Source organism: Phyllostomus hastatus, unplaced genomic scaffold, assembly GCF_019186645.2.
Source record: "Phyllostomus hastatus isolate PE091 unplaced genomic scaffold, TTU_PhHast_1.1 phas_scaffold_585, whole genome shotgun sequence".
Lineage (NCBI taxonomy): Eukaryota > Metazoa > Chordata > Mammalia > Chiroptera > Phyllostomidae > Phyllostomus > Phyllostomus hastatus.
In genome coordinates this window covers 1854699-1879020 of record NW_025334037.1, presented here as the reverse complement: position 1 = coordinate 1879020, position 24322 = coordinate 1854699, and the positions used below count along the sequence as shown (strand labels likewise).

Sequence of the window (24322 nt, the reverse complement as noted above, 5' to 3'; positions counted from 1 at the left end):
TCTTTGCCCTCCTCCGCCCAGCCCACCCCCTGCGCCACAGTCATTCCCCACACTGTTGTCCATGTCCATGGGTCGTTCACACATATTCTTTGACTAATTTCTTCATCTTCAGTTTCAATTGCTATAGATGGTAGCCAACTTTAGATATAAAAACATTATATGTGAAAGACTTCGTGATATGGAAGAAAGAATACGGAACTCTGGGGTTTTATTTATCTGTATTAGTATATATTACGTATACCTGTGTATAGGTATGTCGTTTGATTATAAAATGCAGTAGCTATTTAAAAAGAGCATCAACTTTCCAGATTATACAAGGGGGAACCCGAAAACCCAGAATTATTTTCTAGAGGTCAGGCCCCTTGTAGTACAGGCTTCGCCTCCTGTCAGATGAGTGTTCTAGGAACCATCCGTATCAGTGTACTAGCTGATGTCGTGAGAAGCTGCGTTCGGCTTCAGGGAATTTTTTTGAAGACTCTTTCAACACACTTAATTGCACATTTGTGCATTTCATGACACACCTGCACACACTGCACTCAGTGTTCAGCAGTTTTTGACCAAAACCAGCCTGGCTCCTATGCCGTAACCTCCCTGTTCACCTGATCTCATTCCAAGTGACTTTCTTTTTGTTTCCTTGGACAAAAAAAGTCCTCAAAGGGAAACATTTTCCAGTGTGTAAGAGGTGAAACGAAAAATGGTAGAAGCACTAAAAGGAAGCAAAATTGATGACTTCAAAAACTGTTTGAGCAGTGGGAAAAAGTCTTGATAGGTATATTGCATCAAGTAGAGACTAAGGTGACTGAAGTTTAAACATGTAAGAATAAATACACATTTTTATACATAAATTCTGTTTTGGGGGGCCCCCCTTTATAGAATTTATTTCCAAAGGTATATAAGTAATGATATTTTGATACTCTCCATCGCCCCTACACTCCACCCAATCCTTGGTCTAATCAAGTTCGTTAGTGATCCAGACAACCTATTTGAGTGCATAAAATATGTTCACATCTTTTTGCTTGAGTTTGCATTGTGCTTTGAGTGTTCATGTGGAACTTTCCCAGTTATGGATATACTGTGCATTGTCATCTCCATTTATCTTATAAATGTGTCAGTTTTAAAAAGAGAAGTATTTGGTGGCCTCTAGTGGTACTTATGTGTCTATAAAAAGTTATAATACCACCAATATACAGAATTTTAGGGGGAAAGCATTACTAAGGTGGCAGAACAAATATGTATACCTAGTGAAGAAAAGTTTTTTAATGTTTGAGAATTGAACATTTATTAATCAATTAAAAACTTATGAGTGATGTGGCTGTGTGTACTGTTTTGCAGATTTTATCATGAGACATCAGATTTTTAAGAAATTCATTGAGATTATATTGTATGTCTTAATTGGAAGTATTGCTGTGTAGCTTGTACCTATGTCAGCAGAAGTTTTTGTATTGCACTGAAATGTGTCTGTGGCGGGGGTGGGGGGGGTGCAGGAATGATTTCCGACATCCCCTGAAGTATAATGAAAGATAAAAATAGGATCAATTTTTTATAAATTAATGTTAAAGATAATAAATTCTTATTTAGTAAAGTTTATTTCTTTAAACAGCTAATTTTTACTAACTTAAAGATACTTCAAGTTAAGCCAAGCATTATCCAGAATCTGAAATATATGTGGAAATTTAGGCAGATTATTTCAAAAGTTGGGAAAATTTGTGTAAATTCAAGATTTGGAAAGCTAAAAACTGACAGTTTTAGTTAAGTTAAATTTATTTTAAGTGCTGAAATTAATCTCCATTCATGCTAAAAATTAGGTATTGAAATTGAGAGATTGAATAACTTGCCCAAGGTCATAAGCCTAGTTACTGTTGGCTGAGATGGTAAAAAAAACCCTGTTCTTTTGACTCTTGTCTTATGTTTTTCTGAAACTAGAATAAAATACTCTCTTCTTTGTGTTAGATGGGGCAAGTTGATTTTTAAAAAAGGTTTTTCTGCTTTTTTAAAAGTTAAAAAATTAACAGGACAAGTCTTATTCTAGTTCAGAAGTTTTAACTGACTTTAGAAAGACACAAATAGAAATGTTTTAACATTGAAATCAGAAGAGTCTAATGACACAAATCTGGTAATGAAGGAGGTGGCGGCTTTTAGTTTTTCCAAACTAGGCCATCCAGTTAGCCCTCCGCAGGGTCCACGTTTGCAGGTTCTGCATCCTTGATTCAACCAACTGCGGATGGAAAATATTCGATAAAGAATGTCACGTTGTTGCTGACGTGTACTGTGTAGTTAGGACTGCGATGGTTGTGTCTGTATGGAACATGTACACACTTTTTCTTATCACTATCCCCTAAACAACACATATACCACCATTTCCATAGCACTTTCACTGTGTTAGGTGTTACATGTAATTCAGTATAGAAGAGGATGTATGGAGGTTACATGCAAATACCACACCATTTTATAGAATGGACTTGAGCATCTGAGGATTTTGGTATCCTTGGCAGTGCTGGCACCAATTCCTCAAGGATACTGAGGGATGACTGTATTTGCAAGAAACACCTATGGTGTGTGTGAATTCAGGAATGGCTTTGATTGTGATAGCCATGGTGTTCTAATGAAAAAGTTATAAGAGTGGTGGATGTTAGTTTATTGGCTTAAACTAGCTGAGAATTATTCAGACATGAGTTCTACATGACTGTGATTATACTTATCTGTAATCAAATTGCACATTTAATATACAACCTATTTATATATGATAGAATACTTCCAAAAATATTTGTATTTCATACAAGGACAAAGAAAAGGGTAGAGAGATATAGAGTCACACATTTGCAGTTTATCATTAAAGCAAGTTATGTACAAGTATAAAAATCCTGTGTTTTTCTAAATTAATCCTGTAACTGAGAAGTTGCCTGATAGAGGACATTTTAATTTGGGGCTTGTAAAGAAAGAAATGATTGTATGTACTTTTGATACCAGGGGCTTTTTCTCCTAATCATTTCTTAGCACACGTAATATAACATTTAAGGATTTATTTTAATACAATGCATAGACTTGGTTATTTTTTTAGATTACTGTAATTATGTAGTTTCTAAATATAGAAATATATAAATAGGTTTAATTTGTTTTTTAATAACACTAATCTTTTAGTGATTCTGTTTTGCTCATTTTTCTTTCTTTTTCCACCCCCTGCTTGGCAAAGATTTATATGAAAAGACTGACTTGTACTTTGTGATGCAGCCTGTAGTTATTGGTAGACATTTCTCTAAAGGTCCTTCCTATAATCTAGTATGATGCTCATTAAAAATCTTCACTGGGGTACTGATTAAAATTTTATGGAATCTTAGAGTTTGGAAGAGACCTTAAAGGTTCTTTGGTCAAATTCCACCCCGTCTTTTGATGATTAAATTAGTTTGTGTACAGTACTCTTTCCAAGTGGTCACGTAGCTTTAGCCTATATTAAGTACTTACAGTGATTGCTTCTTAAGTATTTTCTCAGTGCCTGTTAGGTACTGGACAATGAGTTGAGTGCCAGGAATACCGTGCTAAATAAGGCAGATATTGCTTGTGCCCTCATATTCGAATCTAGTAGTATTTTTATAGTGACAGTGGACTCCCTATTGTATATATGTTTGTCATCATAGTCTTACACACACCATCCTCACTGGTCTTGTTATTTTTCACAAGTCCATAAGAACATTAATCTCACCTATTCAGATTAATATTCCACTTGTTGTTACTGTACTTGGAAATACTATCTGTGCCCTTTCCCCGCCTCCAAAGCTTGTTGCTAAATTTGTATCAAAATATATACATATTCATTTTTTTAAACAGTAATGGTTCTATAATGTTTGAATTTGTCATTAACTTATAAACATAGGACTCTTAACCTAACAAAATTGGGTTTTCTAGAGCATACGTAGGGCAGAATATGAAATCTTATCATCCTATTTAATTACAGTGTGTTAAGGGTTAGATTTCAGACATAATCTAGTTGAAGTGACTAGGATAGGGATCTGGTTCTCTGCAATGCTGGATGTTATGCTGTGTCAGTGTATGTTTAGGATCTTAATTAAGTTGCCTTCTGCTTTTCAAAAAGAAACTCCAACTCTGGCAAATCTTTGGACATTATTTTTGGCTAGCTTTGTGACAGATCATGTTGGAGACTGGAGACTAGTGCCAGCTAGTGCTAGTGGAGCTGTGATCTCCTGCTACCCCTCTGGCAGTCATTTTTAGAGGTACTAGCTTCATTGCCAGAGGCTATGGAAACATTACAAGGCATTGTACAATGTGAAGTTCACCCAATCCATACCACACTAAATTAATATCTGTGGCATGTTTCAAATACCAATAGTGATGTATTTTATAATCTCAGATCACCTTAGCCTTTTGGTTAAGGTAGCATCTCCTTAATATGTGGAGTAAGAGCACATTAATGGACTAAAGTCATTCCAATTGTCAGTTACCAAGCAGCCAGAAGAGTCATTTCTTCCAGATTTAAAACAAAATAGGAAGACTTAAAGTATAGGTCAGAATCAACTATTCTTTCTTTCTGTCTCTCAAGGTAGCACTTCCCACATCCTGGCCCAGAGGGAGCTGGGAATCAAGGGATCCATATGAGAGACTTTGAGAGTAGTTCCAGGACTTTGGATCACTCTAGTTTGGAGAATATTAGAATTGGTGAATGCTGAGAGGAAGTACGCTATGAGAGTTGAGTGTGGAGTTGTACTATTTGGCTGGTCCATTATATTGAGATATTGAGACCATTGACAGTCTTGTGATTTACCATGGTATACTGTGTAAATAACACCTATATTTCAGGAAGTGAAAAAAATTCGAGAACACTGTGATTTATCTCATGTTGTGGACTGTTTTTATGCCTCTTTGCCTGTAGTTCTGTTTGGTTCTCCCTTTTTGGAAAAGTCCTTTTAAAGTCTCTAAACTGTCTCACTGATACTCGTTGGAACCAAAATGGATTAAAGGAAGCACTGTGTTCCCTTGAGGGTCATATGAGTTATGATTCTGGTAATTGTAGTGAGAACACCCTACCCCCAGGTGCAATTTAAGGGTTAAAAATTCACTTTCCTATAGGTTTTATTTTCAGCACTAAAACTTTAAAATGTTTGTATGTCATCTGAATAGAGAATGTGATCGATAAATTTTTAGTTTACTTTCAAGTTGTGCTTATCTAATTTATGATTGGTATATATCTGGAAGGGAAAGTTAGAACATAGGCTAGGATGATGGACTAAGGAGAAATTTTATGGGGAAATGTAAAATATTTTATTGTAATTATGTTCCATAAAACTGGTACAAGAGACCATGTGAAAAAGATGTTTCAGTAATAAGGTTGGCATGAGTTATTGCCTTCTTGAAAAGGTGATGCAATTTTTGACTATGGAATTTCAGGATGGTGACAGTAGGAGTGGAAATGGACTATTTAATGGACAGGGTTTGGTTGTATGACTAATCAAATGTAGAATGCACTGCAGGGCTAAAAGTCATCTCACAGATTTAATTTTGGGTGACTGGGAGAGTAGCAGTACCTTGACAGGGTAGTGAGAAAGAAATAATTTCAGCTCTGTTCAGTTTGACTCTCAAATGACTTAAAGTGTAACAGAAGGACATTTTGGTAAAGTGATTAAGAGTATGGACTCCAGAACCAGACTGCTTGAGTTTTAATTCTTGCTTAGTAACCCTGTGTCCTTGGGCAAGTTATATAAATGCTCTCTGCCTTTTTTCATCAATCTAGTGAATAAAAATATAAGAATCAAATGAGTTAATACACATAAAGTGCTTAGAACAGTACCTGGTACATAGTAATTATCATTTGTTTGTTACTGTTGTCATTATTAGGATATGCTTTCTGTGATTTTGGTATCAAATTTAGTGACATGAAAAGGATTTCTTTCATTTGGAGCCATCCCAGGACTCGTTGTTCAGTACCAAGTTCTCTGGCCCTCTCCAAATTCTAAACACTTACCTTGCATGCAGTTAAACATAGAGGCTCCTTAAATTTACAAGAAATGGACAAAAATGGGTATGTATAGCTTGTTTAAACTGTGATGTGTAGAGGGAAATCAGAGAGAAGGAAATCCAAGACTATATGATTTCCAAAGATCCAAGAATAGCTAGGGACAGTTCTGTTTATGTATGGGGCTTCCTCCAGTCTAAAAGCTTTCCTCCTACTGTCCCTTTCATCTGTAATTTCTGAAAGACAGTCTTTCCAGACAGGCCCCTGTCTGGTTAAAGAACCCTTTAGGGTTCTTTTAGTTCCTCTGAGAAAGCATTCTTGTAGGTTCCATGAGAACACCAGAAAGTATATGAGGGTAGATGTGATCAAAACTGTGTAGGAGAATCCAAACAACCAGATAAATTCATTGAAGGACAAAGCTAATGTCATAGAGTGAGATCTAGTAGAAAAATAAATCTGACATCAGAGCTTTGAATTTAATTGAGCACAGTGTCCAGATGAGGATAACAAAAGTACAAAATAAAGATTTTCATTATGGCATTTAAAGAGAATCAAAAGTATACTCAGGAAACAAAAGGAAAAATAAACAAATGGCTCTAAAACTAAGAAGTTTTTACACAGCAAAGAAAACCATCAACAAAACAAAAAGCCTACTGAATGGGAGAACATATTTTTCAATGATACATCTGATAAGGCATTAATATCCAAAATATAGAGTTGGGAAAAAGTAGGTTTATAGTTGTTCACATGGAAAATAATGCAGTAACTAATAATACAAGAATATAGTCTGTGTTTCACATACCCACAACTGTAAACCTATTTTGCCCCACCCTGTATATAAGAAATTCAACAACCTAACAGCAAAAAAAAAAAGAAAAAAAAATTAAAAAATGAGCAGAAGACCTGAACAGACATTTCACCAAAAGAGACATACAGATAGCCAACAGACATAAGAAAAGAAGCTCGGCCCTAGCTGGTATGGCTCAGTGGATTGAGCACTGGCCTGCAAACCAAAGGGCTGCTGGTTCGATTCCCAGTCAGTCACATGCCTGGGTTGCAGGTCAGGTCCCCAATAGGGGGCTCACGAGAAACAATCACACATTGATGTTACTCTCCCTCTCTCATTCTCTTCCTCTCTAAAAATAAATAAAATCTTTTTTTTAAAAGAAGCTCAACATCACTAATTGTGGGAAATGCAAATTAAAACCACCATGAGGTGTCACTCAGTCATAAAAGAGAAAGAAACCTTGCCATTTGCAACAACATGAATGAACCTAGTGAGTATTATGCTAAGTGAAATAAATCAGAGAAAGACAAACACCATATTATTTCACTTACATGTGTAATCTAAAAACAAAATAAGGGAACAAACAAAACAGAAACAAACTCATAGAACAAACTGATGGTCACCACATGGGAGAGGAGTTCAGAAGATGGGTGAAAAGATGAAAGAAATTAATAAGTATAAATTGCCAGTTATAAAAATAGTCACAGGGATGGAAAGTACAACATAGGGAACATAGTAATGTTGTAATAACTATATGTTGGATAACTAAGTCAGATGGATATCAGACTTAGGGGTTGATCCAGACTCCAAAACTTGTGATTATTTTTTTATTTATTTAAAAAGGTATATTTTAATATATCTAATATGTTGTTCTCAGCGGCTTTGTCACATCCTTTCTTGGGTGGAAGAGAAAGCAATGCCATTTCTGTTCCATTGCAAGGAAGAGACTTGCTCTGGTAGCTTTAAACCCTGAATTTTTATTTCAAGCAGCTCTGTTTTCAGTGTTCAGTATTAGGGTATGTTTTTTCACTCTTGGCTCTGCATGTTATTGTGAATTGTATTCTTCCTTTGTCCCCAAAGACAGAGTTTTAATTTAGTTCCATTATCATCATCATCCATTGGGCTGGAATGTATTTTTTTTTCTCTATAAAATAAAAAAAGTCCAGAGGTAGGTGATTGGTACTAGTATAACAATTTTGTGATGTTTTAAAAGATTTAAACTAACTTTCTAGTCCTCCATTTATGGGATGTCTTCCTTATTTTCATGTTTTTATTCTAGGCAGAAAGAAGGGAAAAGGAGGAAAGGAATAAAAAGGTGATCAAGTCTTCCTCCTTTTGAAAAGAGCTTTCCCACCTCCTCAGTAAATGGTGTTGGAAAATTGCAAAAGCACTTGTAAAAGAATGAAATTAGACTGCTGTCTGACACCATACACAAAAATCAACTCAAAATAGATTAAAGACTTGAATATAAGACCTGAAACAATAAAATGCATAGAAGAAAACATAAGTACTAAACGCAGGGACCTTCGTGTCAGAGGGCTTTTGTGAGCTTGATTCCAAAGGCCAGAGAAATAAAAGCAAAAATAAATGAATGGGACTACATTAAGTTAAAGAGCTTCTGCATAGCAAAAGAAAGTATCAACAAAACAAAAAGGTACCCAACAAATGGGAAAAGGTATTTGCAAATAATACTTCCATTAAGGCAGGGGTCCAGGAACCTCCTCATGCAAAGCAAAGGTCACCTGAGCTCTGCTTCCTGTCCTTCCCAGTGTCCCTCCCTCCTAAGTCTTTAGTGAAACGGGTCCATGTGCCAAAAAGGTTGGGGACCACTGCATTGAGGGCCAAATATCCAAAATATATTGAGAACTCATGCCACTTAACAACAAAACAACGAACAATCCAATTAAGAAATGGACAGAGGACCTGAACAGACACTCTTTCCCAGAAGATACACATATGGCCAACAGATACATGAAAAGATCCTCAACTTCAATAGCTGTAAGGGAATCAAGACCAGGAGATACCATCTTATACCTGTTAAAATGTCTATTATTAATAAGGAAAGGTAGAGAAAAGGGAGCCCTTATACACTGCTGATGGGAATGCAATTTGGTGCAGCCTTTATGGAAAACAGTATGGAGGTTCCTCAGAAAATGAAGGATAGAACTTCCATATGATCCAGCAGTTCTCTTTTGGGTATCTACCTGAAAAAAAAAACTTATTTGTAAAGGTACATGTACCCTTTCTTTCTTTGCAGCATTATTCATAATAGCCAGGATGTGGAAACAACCCAAGTGTCATTCATTGGATGACTGGTCAATGAAGTGGTACATACACAGGGTGGGGTGAAAGTAGGTTTACAGTTGTCCATATGGAATATAACACAGCGATTAATGAATAATCGTATAAGAATAAACTCTGCGTTTTGTATATTCACAACTTTAAACCTACTTTTGACCCACCCTGCATAGAGTGGAATACTCTTCAGCCATAAGATGATGAAATACTGCCATTTGCAACAACATGGATGGATCTTGAGTATCATGCCAATCAAAATTAGTGAGACAGAAAAGGACAAGAACCATATGATTTCACTCATATGTGGTATATAAAACAAAAAACAACAGACAAACTCTAGACACAGATAATAGTATGATGGTAACTAGAGGGGCAGAGGGGTGGGGAGCAAAAAGAGTAAGGGGGTCAAATATGTGACGATGAAAGGAGAGTAGACTTTGGGTGGTGAGTACACAGTGGAATATACATATGATGTATTTATAAGGTTGTACTCCTGAAGCCCCAATAAATTGAAATAGAAAATATAAAAAAGGAGCTTTCTCAGAAGTGCTCCAAGTGAATTTCCTTTGTATCTCTTTGGCCAGAACTAGTATATAACTATACCTGATAAAAGAGAGACAGAAAAAATTGGTGGGCTTTGTTCATTTTTGAGCTGGGCATATTACCATCTCCAGTAAAGTCTCCTAGTTGGGGAAAAAGGAAAAATAGGTACTGGGTGTGGCTAGGAGTTTCTGCTGCACCCTCCAGTATAGCAAGTCCTTAGAAGGCAGCCATCAGCTAGTCATCCCAGGATTTATCATCATGGCCAGGAAGTTACGATTGGTTTCTCTTGAAGCTCTTGGCTTTCAAAGTCATGAAGAACTGCTTCAGCTTGTTTTTTTCAGAAGGGGTAGTGTAACTGGCAAGCACTATGAGGCTTCATGCCATGTTCATTAGTAGAGTTATTTAGCATGTTGTGGAAAGAATGCATAACCCTGGATATGTCTGTGTATGTGGCGGCCAGAAACAAAGATTGAAGATTGCTGTTTTCGAGTAATCTAATCTCATTTCTAATTCAGAATCTTTTACCTTTCCAAACATGGTGACGTCTTTCATTGCATATTCTATCTCAAATATATTTCTTAACTTCACAGATAAGTCTCTAATGTTTATTTAGTAGCTTCAAGTACTTGGTCAATATTTGCCTTCTCTCTCCACCCTAAAGTATCATGAAAGAAGAAACCTTTTATTCTCTCTTTTTTCCTCATTCTTGTATTCCCAGTGTGTGGCATATATGAGGTAGTCAATAAATACTTGGCGAATAAATGGTTGACTTGAAGGGACAAGAATGGTGGCATCGTGTTTCATTTTGAATGCTCCCAGACTGGGGATCTACTATTTTATGAATTCATCTTACCAGCTTTTATACATGTCTGGTGAGGCAATATAATAGAACAGAAATAATACAACTTTGGAATCATTTAAACACCTTTTTTTTTGATCTCCTACTGTGTGTCAGGTACTGTGTTAGATGCTGGGTTAGATAAGAGAAAACACTAGGAGAACAAGTGTTTTATATCAAAGAAAGAGGGAAACAGATTTCTAACACTTTAATTATTGAACGTACTGTGATAAGTGCTACATGTGTAAACTAGATTCTAAAGGTGCATATAGTAGGGTACTTAACTTAGATTGCAATGGTGGGTTTGGAGAGAGCAGGGTTGTGGTCCATGATGACTTTCCAGAAGACATGGTACCTGTGAGTGGTTTTGAAGGATGGGTAAGAATTAGCAGGTGAGGGTGAATGGGGAGTATATTCTAGGTATAGATAGCTCCTTGTGCAGAGGTGCAGACGCGAGGGGTTACGAGGGATATGGGGAGTAGCAGGACCCAATTAGTGAAGGGCTTAGACTTTATCCAGAATATCATTAAACATTTTCAGAACAGCTTTTTTTCTCTGTGGTGAAAAGGGAAGCATATTTTTAACTTTTAGAAGACATCAGAAATACAAAAAGGTATATAAAGAATATGATTACTTGTAATCTTTTTAACCAGAGATAACCACTGTCAACATTTTGGTTTAATTCCTGCTGTAATTTCTCAGTTTCTCTCTTTTCTCTCTTTCTTCCCTCCATTTCCTTTTTTCTTCTCTTTTTCCTCTTTTTCTCCTTCTCTGGCAAGATCCCCGCCCCAATCAATACACAGCTTTTATTGCATCTTTAAAAATATCACAAATAGGTCTGAGGAATCATCCTTACTGGCACCTTACTGTTTCTGTAGCTGGATACCTTAGATCTTATTCACAGCCTGCTGAACTGTTCCTTTTTCGGAAACATAGATACCATTCCCGAATTATCTGATAGCCTTGTTTTTAACTGTTGTAGCTTGCTGAATCAAAGCAGCTGAATTTGGTACAAGTTCACTGTCATTTCATTCAAGAATTAACTCATCTTTCTGGGCTTGAGATACTAAACAAGCAATGCCTGGCCTCATCTGGAACCTGTGAATGTATTTTTTGCCCAAGACATTTCTAATTTCAACAAGAGAACCATTCTCCTGAATAACAATGTCGATGGGGAAGTGGACACACAGAGACCTCATCTTGTGCCGTAAGCCCAATGTTAACCCCTTGATCTTGTTCTGTGCGTGACTGCAGATTGTGTGAACCCGTGGCTAGTGCCTTTCTATTTCCCCTCCATTTGTCAACCCAGAGCCTCTTCTTTTTCTTTCTTAGGGGACAGAGTTCTATATTGACGTGATTGAAGTTTCTTCACAGGGTACTTCTGGGGACCTTTGCAATCACTGTGTGTCCCTTTAGAGTGATGTTGACATTTTCTGGAATGTCGACAGTTTGATTGCTAAGAATGGTCTTCATCCTCACAGTAGATGAGGCAAAGCCTGGCAAGATCTTATTGACCCTTAACGGCATGAGCTTTAAAGAGTCACTGAAAGAGAAGTCAGGATATAGAAAGAGGCCATGTTTTTGATTTGGAGTCATTTTCTGAAATAAATATTACAGGAGGAGGCACAGTTTTGGGGATGGAGAGTTTGAATTTGGTTATTAGGTATGCTTTAAAAAAAATTTCACAGATATATCAACTAGGATGTGTCCAATTCTATCCATGTGCTTTCTGTAATTACATAAGTATTTACATCTCATGATAACCTTACAAGATAAGTATTCTTATTCCTATTTTATAACATGAGGAATTTGAGGCACAAAGATGTCAAGTAATTTTTCCAAGGTCTACATGGCTCCTAACCAGTAGAGCCTAGCATCTAGGCTCTGGATTTAAATGATGGTAATCTGACTCCAGTGTTCAGCCTCTTTATGCTATGCTACCTCTTTGGTTGAGGCCAAAATGTATGTGGAACAGTCAAGTAAATATATTCAGCTGGTGGTTATGCATTTGAAATCCAGTGACAGCTCAGACTTGGGGATATCCATTTGGAAGCCATCGCACAGGAGGATATTAAAGTGTCATGCCTGTCAGTGTTTCCAATATCTAGTCACGCCTTCTGTGGTGATAATGAGCATGCCTTGTTACTTGGTTGCTTTTCTCTGGAAATCTCTACTTTGGTAGTCTTCCTTTTAAAACTAACTGTACTTTATATAACTAGATGTAGAGGTTGCAGTGCAAAGAAAATGACTTTATCTCCCCCCTTTGAGATAGATATTATTATTTTTTTAAGATTTTATTTATTTATTTTTAGAGAGGGAAGGGAGGGAGATAGAGAGAGAGAGAAACATCAATGTGCGGTTGCTGGGGGTTATGGCCTGCAACCCAGGCATGTACCTTGGCTGGGAATCGAACCTGGGATGCTTTGGTTCCCAGCCTGCGCTCAATACACTGAGCTATGCCAGCCAAGGTGAGATAGATATTATTTCTATTAGTGCAACCAAACTTGCATTATTAATTTTTTTCTTTCCTTAAAACAACCATACTACATTGCCTCAAAACATATATTGACTTTTAGTCACTATTCCACACCAGTTGTCCTTTGGGTTTTGTTTACATGAAAGTTTACCAAGATATATTTTCAACTTATGCTTATATAATGATTTTAAATAAGACAATTTATGGTTCCTATAATTTATTTGAAGTTCATAATTCTCTTCTGCCTAGACATTTTACTTTTACTTGTCATAGGAAAGGAGTCCAAAAGCAAAGGAAATTGTCAGAAGGAACTCAGAATGTATATAAAATTTCCCCAGTGTTCCTACTTGAGAATGCGAGCCCTGGAATTGACTTACACACTTCCAGGAGAGTCTTACATGAAAACAGTAGAGTCAGGCACGTGTGAGCAGGTCATTCAAATAAGTGTTGTTTATGGGTAGTGGCTAATCAAGTCAGATCAAAGAATTTGAGTTTTTGCTTATTAAAATTTGTTGTTTATCTTTAGAAAAGGAGCACAGGGAGTGGTTGTGGTTGATTGGTGATTTACATTTACCCCAGAAGAACCTCCATTTATTTGTGGTAAAATTTAGACATGTTGTATCTAAAAATATTTGGATAAATATAAAGAAATATTGTGTTTTTGTGACAAATAGCTTTTTAACATTAGGAAAACCTGCTTTCCAATCTTTTTAATTTAGTTTATTATTAAGGCCTTGGCAGTTGGAAGACTGAATTCTATATAGAAAATGGAGTTTATCTACCCAACTGTGACATTCAGTTATATTCAGTAAAGCAAATGATCTGATAGCTTGATGAGTTGGATCTTTTTAAAGATATAGAGTTTAAAGTGCTTGGCAGTTTTTCCCATTTGTAACTCTTCCTGTAATGTGAAAACACCAGTAGACATGGAGGAATAAAATTATGAGAGCAGTTAAAAAATTATTCTGGAGAGAATAATTTCAACTCTCCATAAAAAAATTATGGAGAGTTGAACCTTTTAGGTAGTTTAGAAGAAATACGATTATTTGCAGGATATACTTTCTACTCTTTTACCATAACTTAAAACTAAATTTTGAATTATGTGAATGGGAGTTGGCCTTATAGTCAGGAAAAAGCTCTGTGCGGTAAAACAGTGTGAATAGCACTTTACTGTTTCCAAGGCCCTTTCAGGTATGTTGTTTCTTGGAGGAAAGAAATTTTGGTGAAAGCTGTCAGTGTTTACATAGAATCTTGTCATTCTGCCTAATCAGTCGGAGAAGGATGCGAGAGAAGGGGCTAAGTGAGCAAAGACCTGCCAACAGATTTTTTTGGTCAGCATTACAGAACCTTTTGAGAACTAGATGACTTGGACTATGTTGTGGACATTTTTAGAGGTGTGGTGGGTGTATGCCTAGCTGAACATAGACATTTTCAAATGTCATTGAATCCTGGAGGGTTGGAGATCATGTGTATTAGAATATAAGATTTGGTAACATAAATGTGTTCTCCAAGGGAAATGCATCTCGACCTCCAGCATAGAAACTTGGGAGGAACCTTTTAGTTATCTAAGAGTCTTAGAAGAAATGCTGACTAGTGTTTCTATAATGATTACACCCCAATTCCAAAAGGTTTAAGTCATGTGTGATTGTGAACTTAATACATTAGGTAATTGTTTCACTTCTGCCTTTATCCCTATTTGGTTATTTATCCTCTCATTTCATGCTTGTGCTTGTTTTTACTTAGCACTTGACCTTTTTATACAGGCTTGGGTTTCGTAAGTGGGGAGGGAATACCAACTAATTGCCTCCATCTTAAACCTGCCATATTTATAAATGTTTTCCTTTGAAGTATTTGTTAAGTTTCAACTGTTTTATTTAGATGTAAAATGCTGGACATTTGTTTTAAAGTAGAATTAAAATGGATGATTAGTTGTTTCTAAGGTGAAGCATTTCTACCTGAATTTCTTTTGTAGTTTTGATAATTTTATTTCATAAAATATTTTTAATTATTTAAACAAAACAGATTAATGTAGTTAAAACTTAAATTTATTTTTAAAACAAACTTTAAACTGCATTAGTCAACTTGAAATAAATTTCAATGTTAAATTATTAAAATTTCCTTTAAATACCCCTTTTCCATCAATAATCCTATTTGCTAGAAATAACCATCCTTAATCTGTTGATCTTAAATCTTCTATGTTGATATTGGTCAAAGAATGACAATAGTGTGCTGTCTGAATTTCTGATCCACAGACTCTGTGAACAGAATAAAATGGTACTTAATTTAAGCTAATATGTTTTGGTATAGTGTATTATACAGCAAGAGTAATTGGAACATTAGTAGAACTTGAACATGCTAAAGAGAAAAGGCATTTGTACTGCTTTAGCAAACATTCTAAGATGGGATGTTATGTTGCCTGAAGCTTAGGAGATTTTTCGTTTGTTTATTTTATTTTTCAATTACAGTTGACATTTAATATTATTTTATATTAGTGTCAGGTATACAGCATAGTGGTTAAACAGCTACATAATTTACAAAGTGATTTCCCTGGTAATTCTAGTATCCACCCACCTGACACTATACATACATAGTTATTAATATACTATTAACTATATTCCCTATGCTGTGCTTTATGTCCCATGACTAATTTGTAGCTTAGTATGTATGTTGTATGTATGTGTGTATGTATTTGTTTATAATTTTTATTGAATCTATTGGGGTAACATTGGTTAATAAAACCATTCAGGTTTCAAGTATACAACTCTATACCACATCATCTGCATACTGTTGCATGCACTCACTACCCATAGTCAAGTCTCTTTCTGCCGCCATTTCTTCCCCTTTGCTCTCTTCCCAGCCAGCTTTCCCTCTGGCAGTTACCATAAAGTTGTGTTTGTTTGTTTGTTTGTTTGTTTGTTTTTTGCTTAATCCATTTACCTTTTCTCCCCAGTCCCCAATCCCTAGCCCCTTCAACAACTGTGAGTCTGTTCTCTGTATCTATTAGTCAGTTTCTGTTTTGTTTGTTAGTTTGTTTTTGTTCATTAGTTTTCACATTAAGTGAGGCCATATTATTAAACAAGAGGAACTACATCCAACTAAAAAGCTTTTGCACAGCTAAGGAAACCATCAACAAAATGAAAAGACAACCCACTGAATGGGAGAACATAGTCACCAATGATACAAGAGGTTACTATCCAAAATTTATAAAGAACTTATACAGTTCAACACCAATAAAACAAATAATCCAATTAAAAATGGGGAAAAGACTTGAAGAGACACTTCTCCACAGAGGACATACAGATGACCAATAGGCATATGAAAAGACACTCAATGCTACTCACCATTTGAGAAATACAAATTAAACCACAATGAGATATCACCTCACACCTGTCAGAATGCCTGTCATTATAAATCAACAAACAGTGTTGGTGAAGATGTGGAGAAACGGGAACCCTCATGTACTGCTGGTAGGATTGCAGATTGGTACAGCCACTGTGGAAAACGGTATGGAATTGCCTCAAAAAGATAGATATGGAACTGCCGCCTTATAATTGAGTGATTCTATGTCTGGGGATATATCTGAAGCAACCTGAAACACTAATTAGAAAGAATATATGCACCCCTGTGTTCATTGCAGTATTACTCATAATAGTATTATTTATTATTTTATCCATAGTAGATGAGTGGATAAAAAAGCAGGGGTACATTTACACAATGGAATACTACTTGACCATAAAAAAGAAAGAAATCTTACATTTTGCAGCAGCATGGATGGACCTGGAGAGTATTATGCTTAGGATTTATTTTTGTTTTGAAGTAATGTAGGTTGTAACAGAAGAGAAGGCTGTAAAGGTAGTAGGGCCAATTGTTTATGGTTCTTAATACTTCATTAATGGGTTTAAAGTTTTTTCTGTGTGCAATGAGATCATAAAGATTTTTTCAGTGGTGTTTCATTCAAGATGGCAGCATAGGTAAATATGGCTTGCCTCCTTGCACAACTACATCAAAAATACAACTAAACTACAGAAAACCATTATTCAGGACTACCAGAAATAGAGCTGAATGCAGGTTCTACAACTATGGAATTAGAGAAGAAACTCGTCAAGACTGGTAGGAGAGGTGGAGATGTGGAATGGGCTGGTCCCATACCCACGTGTGGTGAATAAAAATTGGGAGGGATATCTTTGGAGTGAGGGGTCCCAGCCCCACACTGAGCACCCCCAGCCCAGGGTTCCAGTGCCAGGAAGATAAGTTCCCATAACTTCTGGCTATAAAAACCAGTGAGGATTGAGGCTGTGGAACACAAACTGCTAGAGTCCCAGGCAGTTCCTCTTAAAGGGACTGACTCAGACTCACTCCTTCTGAGCTGCAGCACAGGAGCAGCAAATTGAGAAGGCACCAGAGGCTTCTGGGGAGGAACTGAAAGTGTCTGGCATCAGGATAAGAGCTGAGGGGGCAGCTTTCTCCCAGATAGAAGTGCTGGCAAAGCTATTGTTCCTTTTCTGAGCCCTTCCACAACAGATTGGGCAGGCAAGTACCACATTTGAGACTCCATCAACCTGGCTTATACTGTTTGCTTTACCCTGGTGATTCTCTGAGGATCTGCCCCACCCAACTTTTGGGCCCACCCAAGCTTTTTCCAGTGGCTTTTCCATATGAATGGTTTTCTTGGCTCATGCTTCTAGTTTTCCTAAGTTCTCTCAAATAAGCAGCATCTGACCTCATTGTGCCCATGCCTATTGCTCAGAGACCCCAGAACTGGCACTAGTAGTAGGTGGCCTAGGTTCACAGCTTGGACTCACTTGGACACCTCCAGCCCAGCACAAGTAGCAGCCAACTGCAGATTGCTTTGTATTTTATGCTGGGTATCCCTAGACAGAACACAGGCAGTGACTGACCTTGGCCTATACCTCCTGGGAGGCCCCAGAGCCTGTGCACCCAGTGGATAGCTACAGACCATGTGAGAGCACCACCATCCAACCACCCAACCAGGGACACACTTAAGGGGCAGATTCAGTGGGCTTCAGGGTTTTGTTGAAGTAAGTCTGGCTCTAGGGAATGGACACTTGCACAGCTGATCCTCTACGCTGGTTAGAGATGGTAGTAAGTGGTCACAGCCAGTCCTTACAGCTGATCAGCCTGGGTAAATTCCTCCCATTGATCTGCCAATAGCAATCAATGCTCAGCTACAAGAGTGTACGTAGCCCACATAATGGGCACATCTCAAGTACCTAGCTTGGTTGATAGGGGAGGCTGTGCCACTGGACCTACAGAATACCTACTACATTAGGTCACTCTTCCAAGCCAGGGAGTCATAGCAGCTCTGCCTAATACATAGAAACAAACACAGGAAGGCTGGCAAAATGAGGAGACAAAGAAATATGGCCCAAATGAAAGAACAGAACGAAAGTCCAGGAAAAGAACTAAACAAAATGGAGACAAGGAAGCTACTAGATACAGAATTCAAAACAGTGGTTGTAAGGGTGCTCAGTGAACTTAGTGAGAACCTCAACAGCATAAAAAAGGGCATGGAGCCCTGGCTGGTGTGGCTCAGTAGATTAAGTACTGGCCTGTGAACCAGAGGGTCACTGGTTCAATTCCCAGTCAGGGTACATGCTTGGGTTGAGGCCAGGTCCTCTTACACTTGAGAGGCAACCACATACTGATATTTTTATCCCAGATAAGAAAGCGCTAAAGGAGTTCATCATCACCATACTAATATTATATGACATGTTCAAGTGTCTTCTTGAAGAAGATCGAAAAATGAACAAGAAATTGGCAATAAACACATATCTATTGGTAAACAATCTAAAAAACAAAATAAATGAACAAGCAGAACAGAAACAGATTCATAGATACTGACATTTTCATGGTTGTCAGGTGGGAGGGTGGTCTGGATGATGAGCAAAAAAAAAGGTGAAGGGATTAAGAAGTATAAATTGGTTGTTACAGAATAGTCATGGGGATGTAAAGTACTGCCTAGGGAATACAGTAGCCAAAGAATGTAAATGCGTGAGCCATGGACATGGACATGGACAACTGTGTGGTGATGGCCTGGGAGTGGAGGGGTCTGGTGGGTGGAGCAAAGGGGAAACAATTGGGACAACCATAATAGCATAAACAATAAAATATTATTTAAATTTTAAAAAATATTTTTTGAGTATAGATTACATAGGAAGTGACTACAGAACTTTTTCTTTCTTACATCATCCCACTTCCTGGAATGTGTCTCAAGTTCATTTATGCTTATATGTGTTTACTCAGCAAACATTTGTCATGTACTTTTTGCCAGGAACATAGTTCTTGTAAATTTTGTAATTTGAAAAATATTTGACTTTGTTAATTGCCTTAGCTCTTTTATGGATTTTTTCAAAACAGAGGTTATAACTAGTGTTACTTTCTTTCGTTATATATTGTTTCACATGGGATTCTATCATAGGCTAGCAGAATTCTTCCTGCCATTCCTTTCTTTCATCTCTCTTTAGAGGCAAAAATTAATTTAATTGACTAAAGGCTACAGTGCCTAATTAATTGGAGGTATAAGGAATGAGAGCCAATCAATATTATAGAGTAACCAAGGGATTGGGTGGATTTTGTAACAATTTAACAAGTGGACCACTTTCACGAGATTGCTGGCTATGTGACAGAATATTTCACATCTGGATGCGTATTTTGTGTCTTCTTAGTAGTACCTAAGCGTGAGTTGGACCTGAGTTTCACAGGATGACTGCCTGTAGGAGTTTGTAGTAGTTACATACTCTATCACAGCACTGCCAATTGGTACCTTTCTTTAGATCCTTAATCTTTTTGGAGATATCTCAACTTGTGAACTGTCTTAAAGTAGTTCAAATAAATTCCAAATACAAATACTTCCTCAAACTTCTGGCTAGTGAAATAGTTGTACTAGTTGATTAAAATCAGTCTATAAATTTAACTTGCTTGGCAGTCGAAGTGTTAATGAGTCAATGGTGCTTTATAGCATTATAATCTGTTATTTATGATATTCAAAAAGCCGAAGTCATTTTTGAGGTGAATAGTGACTTCGTGCCAGTTATACCAGAAGCTCATTTTGTTTGAAAAGTAGCATAATACGACCTTTGGAACTTGAGTAGGTAGAAGGAAACATGTTTGATCCGGTACAGCTAGTCTCAAAGCAAGGTTGTTTTTCTTAGTAATTGTGGTTTTGTTTGATGTAAGAGGCTTTGTACAATAATCCTAATTTTAAATATAGGTGTGAGAGTCATGCCTCATACTTCTTTTACAGAAAGACCAGACAGCATAGTCCCTTTAAGTACTGGAAAAATACAAAGCCAAACTGCATTCCCAAATCTCTAGCAGATAAGGAAATCAGTTTACTTTTATAAACAGTGGATGCATGATAAGAAATTAGGAACTTTTGTGCAGTATTTCAGGTCACAGAATATCCTTATCCAGGCTTTTTTCTAAGAGAAATATTTAAAATATTCAGACATTGTGCGCTTTATGCCTCTGCCAGTGATGATAACTTCAGCATGTGCTTTCTTCTCAAATTTTCAGTATTAAGAGAAATATAGGCTGAAATCATTAATGTTTCTTAAGGAAAGGTACAGAATTCCAAGGCTTAAGAGCTTAAAGAGGTTGGGTGACTTTTACTTTTGTTCTTACTAACCTGAATCTACATCAGATGCTGCAATAACTCTTACTTGAGCACTTTTAGGCTTAGGAACTTTATGGCACTGTTTCTTGATGAATCTGAGTTTTGTATAAGGTTGATGGTGACTGTTCCAAAGGTTATCTTTAAGCGGTCCTATCAGTCAGGAGTCTTGGAGAACTGGATAGCTGTTTCACTATAATTTGCTCCGTGATGGGATTTCTGTACCTATACTTAATTGGTATTTATGAAGAGAGCTAGGAAACTATGATTCTTATCTGAGGACAAAAAGATGTCTAGTATTTTATCAAGCCGCACACCTCATTGGAAGCTTGGGGTAAGCTACAATTTTGATGATTTTGCTTAATAGGTAATAATACAATTTTAATATGTTTTGAAAGAGATAATTTCTAGAGTTTTTCCAGATCGCATTAGCTAAGGGAACCAAATCTCTTTCCTGTTCTAAAAGCATTAGATATTTGCAGTTCTTCTATGGTGGAGGGAATGGTGGTGGGGAGGAGGGCAAAACCAGCCAGCAAGCACAAAAAGCATTGTTGGAAACGGAAAGAGATTGTGTATTGCCACTTCCTTTGAGTGTGTTGTTTCTGTAAATGTCTCCATTTAGTGTACAGGCTGCACTTATTAGAGGCTGTAATGTTCTTTGTGATTTATAGTAACGTAGCTTTCCGTTCTTTCCTGAGTGCCAGGAAACACTGTATTGAACCTCTTCTGGATGCGGAGTACGGTATTGCAGACATTACATGAGGCCTGTGCTTTTACTCAGAGGCACAAATTTAAGTCCATATTTGTTAAAAAGAAAATAAGTATTTATGTTTGTCATGTAATAAAAATATGTACCTCCCAGACTTTTTTCTTTTACTTATCTTTAAATAAAGTTATGTGAAATATAAATTTAACCTCCTATACTCACATGTTTAAAGGCCATTTATACAAAGAACCACACCTGAGAATTTCCCTTCTGAACCTGCTGGATAGCATCTATATCATAGTTAACTTGTACTGCTGCTAACCTTGTCTCATGGGGTAGGGACCAAATTATTTATCCAGTATGTACTCACTTGTGTGGGTGGAACTATACTTTCCCTATCATACTTATTGTATTTGCTTTAAATTCAGACAAATTACGGACAACTTTAAACTGGAAAATTAGAGTAAGTGCAAGGGACCTATGATCTGATGCTACACTCTAATACTGTACCACTAGCCACATATGATTATATAAATTAAAATTATTAAAAATAAATAAAATGGAAAACTTAGTTTCTCTGTTGCATTAGCCACTTTCAAATGCTTAGTAGTCCGTATACCTAGTGGCTACCATCTTTAACAGCAGAGACATAAAACAGTTCCAGCATCACAGAAAGTGCTATCAGATGGCAGTGCTCTAATGCAAGAGAAAAGCTGCAGGAGAGTCTGCAATCTGTCTGATGCAGTGTCAGTTCCCCCAGAGAGCCTCGGTCTGTCACACTGCTTTGTATGTGATAGAGTGCATAGTAAATACTTGTTAACAGACTGAATAAGTGAATACTTGAACACATTCCTAAAAGTAAGTCGTTTTTAATATTCAAATATACCAAAAACAATCTAGTCTCCATCCATCCTTTTCCAAATCAAATTTAATATAATTTCCTGGGTAGTAGTAGCTTATAATGTGAATAATGTCCCTCTCCATTTACACTGCTGAATTATATGAATTAGTTTCTCACATGGTTTTTGACAGTTTCATATGTTGGTAGAGTAAAACTGATGGACAAAATTAGCAGTTTTATACTGGAGTACATGAAGACTTTCCAAACAATAATCCAGACATGGATAGTTTTAAGGAATCAGTTTTGCAATTCTCAACTTCTGTTTTCCCCTCAAATTTATACTCCTAAGAATATATCTTGGTATCAGGGTAAATCTCTTTCCCATTTCTCTTTCCCATAGCCCCTTTTCTTCTTCACAAAAGACAAACCTATTTTGTATCCATCACAATGCATAATGTGTTGCCCTAGAGTCCCAGGTAGAGTTCTTTAAGAATTTCATTTCTTCTGTCTCCTGACTGATATCAAAGAATGCATCTTTCCCAGAAGGTTTCTGTAAAAACAAAGCAAATAAAGACTTGGTTATGCAGTATTGAAGGTGGAAGCACCTTAATGTAGGCAACAAATTTCCTTTGCATCCTATCATCTCTATGCCTCCTGTCCTTCCCCTCTCATAGTCTCCTAGCCTTACCCCAGAGTTGATTCAACAGTTGCTTGTCACAGAGATAAATAGTAATACATTTATTTAAATAAAAAATAAATTTAGACCTTTCTGGCAGAAAGTAAATCCAGTTTAGATTAAATCCAGTTTAAAATAAATTTAGACCTTTAAAAAATAAATGTAATACATTTATTTAAATAAAAAATAAATTTAGACCTTTCTGGCAGAAAGTAAATCCAGTTTAACTGATTTGACAGGAATTAGTGTTGTCAAGTGAATTGCATGCCACCCATTTTTCATAAACTGAACTAAAGTTGTAGCTTGAAGGTTTGATTAAAATAAATTCAGTTGCTGAAAGAATAAAAATATATACTTGCGTTTGTGTTACTGAGGTGACTCAAGGTGGGGGCTCCAGATAGCCTGAGGATAGCTTTGTTCACTGGAAGGATCAAGTGCTTAGAAGGTTGAAAATCTCAGCCCACACACCAACCTCTAAGAGGGTAAAGGGAGTCTACAAACTGAGCTCTATTAAGAACTCTTAGACAGTGAGTTTCAGAGTTTCCAGGTGGGTGAGCACATCAACTTGCTGGCAGGGAGGCCTGCCTGGAGAGGGCATGGAAACAGGAGCCACTTCCCCAGCCCCATCACTCACCATCCCCAACTTAACTCCAGGTAGTGTCTGAATTGAATTGAATTGTTGGATAGACACTCAGTTTTGGAGAATTGGTTGTTTGTGTTAGAAAACACATTAGACTTTATCTACCCCACATGAATGACTAAAGGAATTTCTCTAAACAGAAGAGGAGCTGTTACAAGAAGGAAATAAGGAACATTAGGGAGGAAAAAAGAACAATAAGAAGAGTAAAAATAGAGATATACAGTAATTTTTTTCTCCTTGGGTTTTCTTAATTATGTTTGACAATTAAAGCAAAATTATAACACACTGATGTGGTTTTCACAATGTGTAGAGAAAATATTTAAAATGATTGTATTATACATGGAGTCAGCCAAAGAGACATAAAGGGAGATAAAGTTTCTGTACTTGACTTGAATAAGTATCAATGCTTGTTGATTCTGATATTAGGTGTATATGATGTTATACTTAGAGCAACCACTACAACATCTGTAACAAAAATATACTCAAAAGCACTATGAATAAATAAAAATGGAATTCTAAAAAAATGTTCAAGTAACATACAAGAAGGCAGAAAAAGAAATGTAAAATGGAACAAAAATAAAATTGCAGGCTTGAACCCTATTATATAAATAATTACACTAATGTTAATGGTATGAATGTACTAGTTAAAAGGCTGATACTGGCAGAGTGGTTAAAAATGACATCATGACCTATTTTATGATATCTGTATGACTCACTTCAAATATAGGTAGTTTGAAAGGAAAAGAATGGAAGGAATAAAAGACTAGGACAGAGAGGGCATTATGCCATGAAATCATCAATCTGTCAAGAAGTCATAGAAATTTTAAATGTGGATGCACCAAACAACAGAATTACAAAAATATGAACCAAAACATAGTGAAAGGAGAAACAGACAAATCCACAATTATAGTTAAAAGACTAC

At 36.6% G+C, this 24322-nt stretch overlaps 1 protein-coding gene and 1 pseudogene across 2 annotated transcripts in view; one reads left to right on the top strand and one right to left on the bottom strand.

Annotated features, from left to right (window-relative positions):
• Window positions 1-24322, top strand: part of SBF2 (SET binding factor 2) — a 408723-nt gene that overhangs the window by 64444 nt on the left and 319957 nt on the right. The gene's annotated exons all lie outside the window — the stretch shown is intronic.
• LOC123809883 lies at window positions 11316-11928 on the bottom strand (annotated as a pseudogene).